Source organism: Hippopotamus amphibius, chromosome 3 (assembly GCF_030028045.1).
Source record: "Hippopotamus amphibius kiboko isolate mHipAmp2 chromosome 3, mHipAmp2.hap2, whole genome shotgun sequence".
NCBI lineage: Eukaryota > Metazoa > Chordata > Mammalia > Artiodactyla > Hippopotamidae > Hippopotamus > Hippopotamus amphibius.
This window is the reverse complement of record NC_080188.1, coordinates 171,292,780-171,304,543: the sequence shown is the minus strand read 5'-3', so window position 1 is coordinate 171,304,543 and position 11,764 is coordinate 171,292,780.

The window sequence follows — 11,764 nt, the reverse complement described above, 5'->3', positions numbered from 1 at the left end:
GTTTAAACATTTCTGTAAACACATTCCACTTAGAAAAAAGTTGTTTTAGTGATTAGACGATACTTCCCAAAAGACAAGTGATGTAGATATAACGTAGTCAGATATGGTCACAGGCCCAGGGATGTGGTAGGTGAGGCCTTCCGGCCAACCCCTAAGCCCCCTTGGACACACTGCCGGGGACCCAGGGTGACACCTCCCTCAGGGTGTCTCTCTGTGTTAGGGGAGCACTGGACAGCACCCTGTCTCACTCTGCCCTCCAAAAAGGTCCTCACTTAATCAAGGGCCCGGCGGCTTGTGCAGAGCAGTCAGCACTGTGACCCAGGAAGAAAGGCTGGTCCCTCCCCAGACCCCAGTCTCCCAGTGTTTACCAAAGGGGCTTGTGAGAAAGTCCAGCAGTGGGACAAGGGATTTCAAGATCTTTGAGGTCGGTGGGCCAACTACACAGAACCACCCCCAGGCTGTGCAAGATTTCAGAGGAGACAGCTCCCCTCTCCCCTCTTCCCACTCACACCACAAAAAGCATCTTTTGCCCCCAGGCCCATGTCAGTTTTCTCTCTGAGGTGATCACTGGCTAAGTTTAGATACTTCATAGGGCCTCCATTCTCCTGCAAAGACAAGTCAACAAGATAACCAGATTTCAAAAATGGACAAAAGATTTAAACAGGTTCCTCACAAAAGAGGATATCCAAATGGCCAAGAAACATGTAAAAAGATGCACAATATCATTAGTCATCAGGGAAATGGGGATTAAAACCACAATGAGATATGACTGTACTTCCACTGGAGTGGCTACAATGAAAAGACCTGATGATACCAAGTGTTCGGGTGCAGGGCAAACACCTACCTTGCTGCTGGGACTGTAAATTGGTCCCGCTCTTGGGAAACTCTTTGGCAGTTTCTACTAATGCTAAACATACCCAGTAATTTTAGTTCTGGGTGTGTACCCAACAGAAATGAGTGCTTGTGGCCACCCAAAACATACAGAAACACCCAAGAATATTCAGAGCAGCTTTATTCCTAACAGCCACAAAACTGGATTCAACCCAGTGTTCATCAGAGGAGAGTGAATATTGAGACAGTCATACCCTGCATCACCACTAAGGAACACAAAAAAGACTGAGACACACTGTCGCACACGTCAACCCGGGTGGACGTCACATGACACTGAGTGACGAGGAGGCAGACGCAAGATTCCATACTGTATGATTCCATGTAAATGCAGCTCTACAACAGGCCCACACCATAGTGACAGAAGTCAGGAGAGCAATTCCTTGGCTGGATTGTGGGGCATTTACTGGGAGGCGTTGCTGGGGAGGTTCTACATCTTAATCTGGGTGTATATATAAATAAAAGTTCATCTAGTTTTATACATGTTGCACTTTAGATGGCATGTAAGGGAATTCCCTGGTGGTCCAGTGGTTAGGACTCCCTGCTTCCACTGCAGGGGGCCCAGGTTTGATCCCTGATCGGGGAACTAAGATCCCACAAGCCATGTGGCATGGCCAAAAAAAAAAAAGAGGAGAGGGGGCATGTGAGCTCTACTTCAATAGAAATGTAAAAGAAAGAGAGAAGAAACAAAAAAAAGTAAGGGACAAATGAAAGATCAACAACAAAGCTTAGCCCTCTCACAGGCAAAATGGTACAGGCATTTTGGAAAACAGGCAATTCCTTAAAAAGTTAAACCTTCACCTCCATGGGAACCAACAATCCACTTTTTGGTATTTATCCTAGAGAAATGAAAATGTATTTCACACAAAAACCTGGATGTGAATGCTTATACCAGCAGTATTGATAATGGCCCCAAACTGGAAATAACCCAATGTCTTTCAACAGCGAATGGATAAACTATTACATGTTTACATGGAAAACTGCTGGGCAGTGAAAAGGAATAGACTGTGACATTTGCATCAGCATGGGTAGGTCTCGGATGCATTTGCTAAGTAAAAACCCAGTCTCAAGAAGGTACCGACTATGATTCCATTTCGATGACATTCTGGATAAGACAAAAATATAGAACAGAGAACAGAGCGGTAGTTACCAGTTTAGAGATGGGGGAAATGTCTGAATACAAAAGGGGCATTGCAAGAGAAATCTTTGGGGTGTTGGAATTGTTCTAGGTCCTGTCTGAGGTCACAAGAATCTACAGGTGTGTAAAAATGCATACACTATGCACCAAAACAAAACAAAACAACAACAAAAAAAGACTTTACTGTATGCAAATAAAAAACAATTTAGTAAAAGCAAAAAACAACAAGGGAGTTCCCTGGTGGCCTAGTAGTTAGGATTCTGGGCTTTCACTGCTATGGCCCAGGTTCAGTCCCTGGTCGAGGAACTGAGATCCCACAAGCCACTCAGTGCAGCCAAAATATAAATAAATAAATAAATAAATAAATAAATAAATATTTAAAAATAATAAAAAGGATAAAATTATATGTAAAAAGAAACAAAAACAAAACCAAAGATCCACAATAAAACTCTGCCCTCTCTTCACCAACCCTGGCCTTCACTTCTCTGAGCTCAAGCAGGAAGGGCAGATGGCAGAGACCTCAAGGAGTAGGGCAGGGCCTGCTTCAGAGATTCATGAGCTTAATTTCCTATCCAGCCTGTTCACATGGCTTTAGAATCATCACTCTCCTGTGAAACGCCATTAGCTCACTGTCCATCTCTGTGTATTTGCTTTTTAATCCTTAGACCTCACCACTCAGAAACAGCTGAGCTGCCCGCGTGACTCCCCAAGGGAGAATTTTTTTCTCTGAGGTCATGGCCAATGCAGTCCCTCTGGGGGCACAGAGGAAAACTTATCACCTACTAGACCCGTCTTACCCATAACCCAGGTCTCCTGCCGGCTGATGGGGCCAGGGTGTGAGCTGTTACTTGTCCACATGGAAAGAACTGCAGGGCAGCTGGCCTTGGTTAAACAGAGTGCCCACCATCCCCCACAGGTCGTGTCCCATCGCTCCTCGGCCCATGTACTCATGATGGTTGCCCTGCTCAGAATTCCTTCCTCCCAACTCAAGACCTTGCTCCTGTCCCCCTGGAGTGTTCAGGACCCTGCTGAAATGTCACCCTCTCTCCCCCAGCCGAGGCAGAACCCGTTACCTTGTCTTCCAGCACTTTGCATACTCAAGTCCTACTGATTCTTCCCCTAAATACCCACCAATGGTCCCCTCCTCTCCACCAGCACCATCCTGGCCTCAATTCAGACCTTCTCACCGGGACCTTTGGGAGGCTGAGATAGCTTCCAGGCCACCTTCTCTGCTCTGACCTCACACTTCTCTGATTCTCCCTTAAACCTTAAAAGCTTCTGTGGTTCCCCCTCAGTGGGGTGGGCTCACAAGAACCTGTCCACCCAGACCCCTGCTACTTTTCTCACTCCCACCTCCTTCCCAGACGCATCCCCTACATGCCCGTAACCTAGCCGCCTGCTCTTCGGCTCTTCCACACCCCTGCTCACACTAGTCCCCCTGCCTGGAAGGTCCTTCCTACCCCTCTGTCTATTTAGTAAAGACCGACTCCAAAGCCACCTCCCCGAGCACCCTCCTACCATCTACCCAGGAACATTCATCGATTCAACAAGTATTTCCTGAACACCTGCTTGCTGGAAATCAGAACGGTGAATAGGATGGATAAGGACACTGCCCGGGGGGAGCTCCCATTCTCCTGGGAAGGACTGATGATAAACACACCCAAAAGTACTGTAATTTCAGAGCCATGAAGGTACAGGGCCGGTCACAGTGGCCTTGCTGGGGAGATGCCACATGGGCAGGGGCCGGAAGGAAGTCCTCCCTTTGCGTTCCTGAGCACTTTGTGTACTTTATGGGCTCTCTTATCTGCTTCTTGACTTAGCAAATCAGAACATTGCATGGAATACACTTATGCTAAAAAATTGTGCTTTGTTTCTCTGAAATTCCAATTTAACTGGCTGTCCTGTATTGATCAGACAACCCCACTCCTAGGGTCTCCCTGCCCTGTGAGATCCGGGAACGAGGACTGTTATAACCTCAGAGGCCAGCACTGTGGCTGGCTTCTAGTAGGTACTCAATAAACAGTGGAAGAATGATCAGCAGCACTCAGTACCCTCGATGGCCTTTTTTAGGTGCATAGAGAGTCTCCTGGACACAGTAACCTCTGCAGTGGGGACAGTGCTGGGTACCGCCCTGTGTGCCTAATGCAGGGCCTGGCTAGAGGCAGCCCAAGGAGGGCCTGGGGGCTTGAGCTGCCCTCCTAACATCTCCACCTGTGGATCCCCTACCTCCATGCATGACAACAAAATAAGAAAAACATTTTAAAATGTAGGGAAATATGTAATGTGGAAAGCTGACATTCCCTCGATCTTATATACATGAATCAAAACATCTTTGGAAAACATTGCGATATTTATTTGTGTGCCGTGTACAATCTAAGAAGAAGCTCTTGCATCCAGTTCCCTAGCTGCCCCCTCGCAACGAGACAGGCTCCCCTAAACCCGTCCTCTATTGAAATTGTGGCGCTAGCACACACAGCTGGGGGGTAGGAGTGTGTTTCTTGAGCAAGGGGCATGAAAGGACCGTCTTGTGGTTCTGGCTGTACGTGCCTGACTCCCCACCGGACTAGCGCTCTGTATTGTTCCCCAGGGCCTGCATGTGGCAGCAGCTCAGGAAATGCAGGTTGGAAACCTGACGACCAAAAGCAACAGATGATACCTGACCTCATACTCCGCCCTCAGCATGCTTCCCTAAATAAGGCCACTTCAGGAGCGGGCCCCACATTGCCCTCTAGAGGCCAGCAATGCCATCGAGGCTCAGCCTACACCACTGAGGGGCTCAAAAGCAGCAGCCCAGGAAGGGTGTGGTCTAACTGCCCAAGTTCTGTGAATAAGCCCAGTCTTCACTCCCAGTTCATGAAAGGAGCACTGTCCTGGGGCAGCCTCAGCCCCTGTGGGTTTCAGCTCAGAAGGAGAATGTTGTTGCTTGCGCCTCTTTCGAGTTTTAAAAAGGACAAGGAAAGGCACTGTGTGAAGTGTTTTACTTCTGACCTTTTTTTTTCATGACTCCAAACTGTTGGATGTCGAAAACCTTGCATTTACTTGTGAATTGCCAGTCTGTGTTTATGTATGGAGGAGGGTAAAGACTTGAAGGGTCAAAGTTATTTTCATTTTCCTTGTAAGTTTCTCCACGACTTAGCTTTTCATTGCACATCCTATGTTTATTTTTGTGTACTTATGTCGTTATTTGGTGCATCTTATAACCATAAGTGCTAGAACTGTTCTATCCCACATTATGTGCTGAAGTCAGATGAGCCAAGATGGCACCCCAGAATCCAGACCCTCCCCCCTGAAGTTAGACGGGGCCTCGTTTATTCATGGAAGAGGGTCTGGGATGAACACACTGATTCACCCAAGAGGTAAGCACAGAAACACTGTAGGTAATAGTGTCAAATAGGAACTCAAAGACAGAAAATTCATTAGAAGCACACTATTTACTTGTGTGCAAGGGAAGTCGATAGCAGATCTATTTTAGATACCAAAGGCAAAATTAGGAGTTAAATGCAAAATAGAGGCGAAAAGGGAGAAGGAAAAACCAAAGACACGTTGGAAATCATGAACTTTGCCTTTTCTTGGGTGGGCTGTTGATTAGCAGGCAGCTGGCCAAAAGGGTGGTCAGGATGTCCTGCCCTTGGCAGCTGGATGGGTCATCACAGAAGATAATTCCAGTCATTTGTGGATTCTCCAGAGCCCCTGGGAATATAGCTGTGCTGTGAAAATGACAAGCTGTCTCTGTGTGATGTCTGCCGGGGGCCTGGGTGAGCACCCTCATCTCTGTTATGCAGGTCTGCCCTGCAACCCTTAAAAAAACTTCTCAGGAGCAAACAAATGCAAACAAGCTAAATGTCCAACAAAGGGAAAAACTGCTAAATAAACTACAGCATATCTTCAGCAGAGGATACCAAAGATATTTTTTAATGTTTTAGTAATTTAAGAAAATGTAATAAAAGGATATGTAATAGTGTGAGAAGTTGTTCATGATATACTGTTATGTTAGTAAAAGGTAGATTTCAAAGGAATACACAGGGACTTCTGGGTAAATATGGCAGAATAAACACATGTGTATGTTTTTAGGTTTTTTTTTTTGCTCCTTCCCCAAACCCTGCTAAAACAATGATAAAATGATATTTTTCCTAAATGAAATAAGCTCTTTGTTAGAAACTCAGCAGTGATATTCATAAACACAGATTCTCTATAAAGGGTAACAAATAAACGAAAAATTTGCTTTCAAGCAAGACTAAAGGAACATAAACCTGGGCCTGTAACTAGGGCCTCAAAGGGATACACTTTAAAGGCATACACTTGCAAAGATAGGGAGGAAAAAAGAAAATGACAAAATTTGGAAGCACATGGATGAGTGATCCACACAGGAGAGTCTAAGGAGATTCCCAACATGATGTTGAAGGCAGACCAAGCAAAAAGGGCAGAAAGTCTGTCTAGGAGTGATTCAGAAGGCTCCAAGGAAAGGTTTCTTAAAGAAGGTGAAATTGTTGGAATAACTAATATTTAAGTTTACAGAGAGGAGATATAGGCAACTGGCGGAGATTTGGGGGTTGAAATAATAATAATGACAACTAAACAAATAAAAAAAGAAAAATAATCATTAACTCAGACACACACACACACACACACGCACGCACACATGCACACACACACACACACACAAAACAAAAACAAACGTTAAAAGATAATTAGGAAAGGACTCTATCCATCAGGATCCAATCAGGAAATAGAAACTAGACCGTAATTTAAAAGACTTATTGACTATAATAAGTGGATTGGAGTAAGGAGGGATTGGCTAGTAAAAAATGAAGAGAATTCTATAGAATTTAAAATAGCAGGCACAAGGGGCAGCCACCATCCCCTCTAGGGAGATAAAGCACCAAGGAAGCCCCTCCCTTCCCAGGACTGAGATCCTGCTCACTGAACAGCAGAGACGTCTCCAAGGTGCCGCCATGGAGGGACTTGCTGGAAATCTCTAAACTCGCTTAAAACCCAGGGTTCCAAAAAAGCCTTTAATGGAGAGGTATCTCACTAGAGACTCCAGACGGGGTACTGGGGGAAGCCCCTGGAGCCTGGCCATCTGCGAGGGACGCATTAAAAGGTGAAGGAAAGCCCCTTCCTCTTTGAAGGGTCTCTCCAGCGCCCTCTACTGACAGGGTTTAACATGGTGCCACCCAGCAAAAGAAAACTGTATAAAAGTTCCAATATGATTTTCACAGAGCAGGCAATAAAGGGTAGATTGGAACTGAGAGGGCATAAATTAATAACTGGCACAAAGATCTTTTTTAAGTTTATTGTGAGAATAAAATAATACACTTGATGCTCTTAGCACAGGGCTTGGCAAAAAAACGAGTTCTCAGTTACTCCACTAGGCAATTAGTTGGCTGTTAGCAAAGAACCCTTTCAGGGTATTCTTGGGTAGCTAAATGGATTACCAACGAAAACAATTTCAGTCCTTTTTAGATTATCCAAGACACCTCAGGAGTTCAACTGTGAGGTATATGTGACAGTATGTGAGGATACACTGGAGTGGGGAGATATTCCAATGAGAAATATCTGCTAGCAGAGAATTGCAATAGCCCAGGAAAGAAATGAGGAGGGTCTGGGTGGGTGGTGCCACTCCCTAAAGAAATGCTAAGGCCCTGTTCTGACTGGCCTCAGCCATGGCAGTGGGTCACCCACCAGGTCAGAAAGTGGTTGGTCTTTAAGGAAAGTTGCCTTCAGAGCAAAGCACAGGATCTGCCCTTGTAGAGCGCCTTCATTGGAAAGCTCTGGGCTGCAGGTAACAGAGAGTCTGACCAGCCATTGCTTAAACACTCACGCAATTGGAAGTAGACTGTTGCAGGTCAGATTAATTCAGTGGCTCAGTAAGGATCCAGGTGGCATGAATGTGCAGCTACTGCCTTTCATGCTCTGTGGTGTGGTGTGAATTGGTACCATCCCTTTGGAAAACTGGCACTATCTACTAAGTCTGAGCATAAGCATATCCGATTACCCAGCAGCTCCACTCGTAGGTAACCCAGACACTCTTCACGGCAGAAGAATGCTCATGGCAGCAAGATTTGTAACAGCCCAAATCTGGAAACTATCAACCACCTGTGCAGCCTTATTCAGTGATCTGGCAAAAGTTCTATACTCTCAGTTTACCAGTTCAGTGTTCAATTCATTTCATTTTCAGTCAACAAATATTTACTGAGCAACTTACTGTATACCAGACACTCCACCAGATTCTAGCTACACAAGTATGAGTAAGACATAGTCCATACCCTCAAAGAACTTTCAGTCAGTGTGAGAAAAAGGTGATTTCACAATACTAAGAGGAAAGTAATGACTATAAATCTGTAAGGATGGACACGCAATGCATAAAGATTTAATTTATATGACAACAGCAGCACAAAGGAGAGGGGAAGGAATAAAGCCATACAGAAGCAAAACTTTATGTACTATTAAAATAAAGCTGGCATTAATTGGAACTACACTGCTATAAATTAAGATGCTTATTGCAATCACCCGGGAAATTGCTAAGAAAATAACTCAAAAAATATACAGTAAAAGAAACAGGGAATTAAGTGGTATACTAGAAAATACTGATTTAACAAAAAAGAAAGCATTGATGGAGGGATAAAGGAACAAAAAGTCATAAGACATAGAGATAGCAACTATTAAAAAGGCAAACAAATCCTACCTTATCTGTAATTACATTAATTGGATTAAACATTCCAATTAAAAGGCAGATACTGCCAGAATGGATTAAAAAACACAATCCAACCATATGATATGTATAAGAGATATACTTTAGATATATTTTAGATTGAAAGCAAAAGAGAGGAAAAAGATATTCCATGCAAAGAGTAACCAAAAAGACTTTGGGTGATTATACTAAAATCAGACAAAATAGACTTTAAAAAAAATGTTGCTAGAGATAAAGAAGGACATTTTATCTTATTTTAATTTTTTTTTAATTTGGCCGCACTGCGCAGCATGTAGGATCTTAGTTCCCTGACCAAGGACCGAAACTGCTCTCCCTGCAGTGGAAGCACAGAGTCTTAACCACTGGACTGCCAGGAAAGTCCCAAAGAATGACATTTTATAATGATAAAGGGTCAGAATCCATCCAGAAGACATAACTGTTATAAACATACATGCACCTAATAACGGTGCCACAAGATACATGAAGCAAAAAATGACAGAATTGAAGGGAAAATAGAGAATTCAACAATAATAGTTGGTGACTTTAATACACACCCACTTTCAATAATGGATAGAACAACAATATACAGTATCAACAAGGAAATAGGAGATTTGAACAACACTATAAACCAACTAGACCTAGAGATCTATAGAACACGCCACCCAACAAAAATAGAATGTGCCTTCTTCTCAAGTGTAATAGAAACATTCCAGAAGAGCTCATGTGTTAGGCTATAATACAGGCCTCAATAGACTTAAAAAGACTAAAGTCATACAAAGTATGTTTTATAACCATGATGGAATGAAATTAGAAATCAATAACAGAAGGAAATTTGGGAAATTCACAAACGTGGAAATTAAACAACATACTCTTCAAAAACCAATGGATCAAAGAAGTAATCACAAGGGAAATTAGAAAATGAAAACAAAATGCAAGATACCAAAACTTATAGGATGTACCTAAAGTTTAGAGGGAAATGTATAGTAAATGCTTATATTTTAAACAGAAGAAAGATCTTAAATTACTATAAGATAGAGGGATGCGCAGAAGCTTAGGGGAGCTGAGAGATGGGATACTTAGCTTTTCCATAAAGATGACATTTTAAAGGATGAGTAAGGCTGGAGGAAGGTAGGAAGTAAATCCCAAACAGAGAACAACTTTAGCAAAAGCACAGAGGCATGAATTAGCATGGGGTATGCAGGAGAGCTTTACACAATCCAGTATTTCCAGAATGTAAAGTGTGTGGCAAAGAAGGCCGACAAGGCTATAGGGGCAAGTGGGTCCCAACCCTGGAGGTTTTATATGCTCTGCTGAGAAATTTCAGCTTTATTCTTTGGGTCACAGAAAGGTTATAAGCAGGCACATAATGTGGTTCAGATTTCCTTTTGGTTGTTTGTTTTTGTTTTGTTTTTAAATTAATTGGTTTATTTGTTGGCTGTATTGGGTCTTCATTGCTGTGCGTGGGCTTTCTCTAGTTGTGGCAAGCGGGGGCTATTCTTCGTTGTGGTACACAGGCTTCTCACTGCAGTGGCTTCTCTTGTTGTGGAGCACAGGCTCTAGGCATGTGGGCTTCAGTAGTTGTGGCTCTCAGGCTCTAGAGCTCAGGATCAGTAGTTGTGGTGCACGGGCTTAGTTGCTCCATGGCATGTGGGATCTTCCCGGACCAGGGCTCGAACCCATGTCCCCTGCATTGACAAGCAGATTCTTAACCAGGGAACTCCCCAGATTTCCTTTTGAAAAGACCTTTCCAGATGGAGTTTTCTATATGGATATTCTGGAACAGATTGCAAAGAGTCAAGGTGGAAAGATTGGAGACAGAGAGGCTGGAAAAGGGATCACTGCCATAATCCAAGAGGGAGAAAACAGAGCCTGAACAGGAGCAGTGGTGGTCAGGCTGGAGGGAAGGAGCTGGGTTCGAGGAGTCTTTAGGAGCCAGGGCTGGCAGAAGTTGGTACTGACTGGAGGTGGGGGAGGACCATGCGTCCAGGACACCTGGTATTTCAGGTTTGAGTGAATGGTCACCACAGTGAATGAAAACCAGAATGCCCGAGGAGAAACAGGTCAGAGGGTGTCTGGGCATTGTCCTAAACTGTTTTACTTTTTCCCTCTTTTCTTGTGCATTCTCACGGAGGAAATGCTCTCCTGGTAGTACCACGTCTGCCAGGGCTTTGCTAACCTCTCTGAAAACACTTGCACACCCCTTACATTCCCTTCCCTTCCCTTCCCAATGTGCCTTGCTTCCCTGTTTCTCACACAGAGTCCCCTGGGGCACACCAGGCAGGCAGTGAGCTGTTGGGTGCTTTCCCCCTGGGCTCTTAGGCCCCCTGTGTCGAGTATTCTGTACTCGCCTGCTCTGTGCCACCTCCCTCTTCCGTGAAACATCTTCCTTTCAGGACAGAGTCACAAACTAGAGGCCTGAGCACTAGACTTCCCCCATCCATGTGTTTTATTTGGTCTGTCCTGAATTTAAAATATATATATTCTTAAATGTAAATGCCTTTGAAGGAGGGACCAAGGTTCTCTCTTAGTCACGTTCGCTCAAAACTTCTGATTGTCTCACCCTTGGCCTGCTTTCTCATTTCCCTTCATGCCTGGCAGCCTCAGGCTTCTGAATGTTTAAGCTCCACTGCAAGGGGAGATGCAAGGGGGTCTGGTCCATCAAGGGGCAACATCTTTTTTTCTTTTTTAATTAATTAATTAATTTATTGGCTGCTTTGGGTCTTCGTTGCTGCACACAGGCTTTCTCTAGTTGCGATGAGCAGGGGCTACTCTTCATTCTGGTGCATGGGCTTCTCATTGCAGTGGCTTCTCTTGTTGCAGAGCATGGGCTCTAGGCACATGGGCTTCAATACTTGCAGCATGTGGGTTCAGTAGTTATGGCTTGTGGGCTCTAGAGTGCAGGCTCAGTAGTTGTGGCGCATGGGCTCAGTTGCTCCACGGCATGTGGGATCTTCCCAGGTCAGGGCTCAAACCCATGTCCCCTGCATTGGCAGGTGGATTCTTAACCACTGCGAAGGGGTATCTTGACAGAATAGGTCATTGGCTTT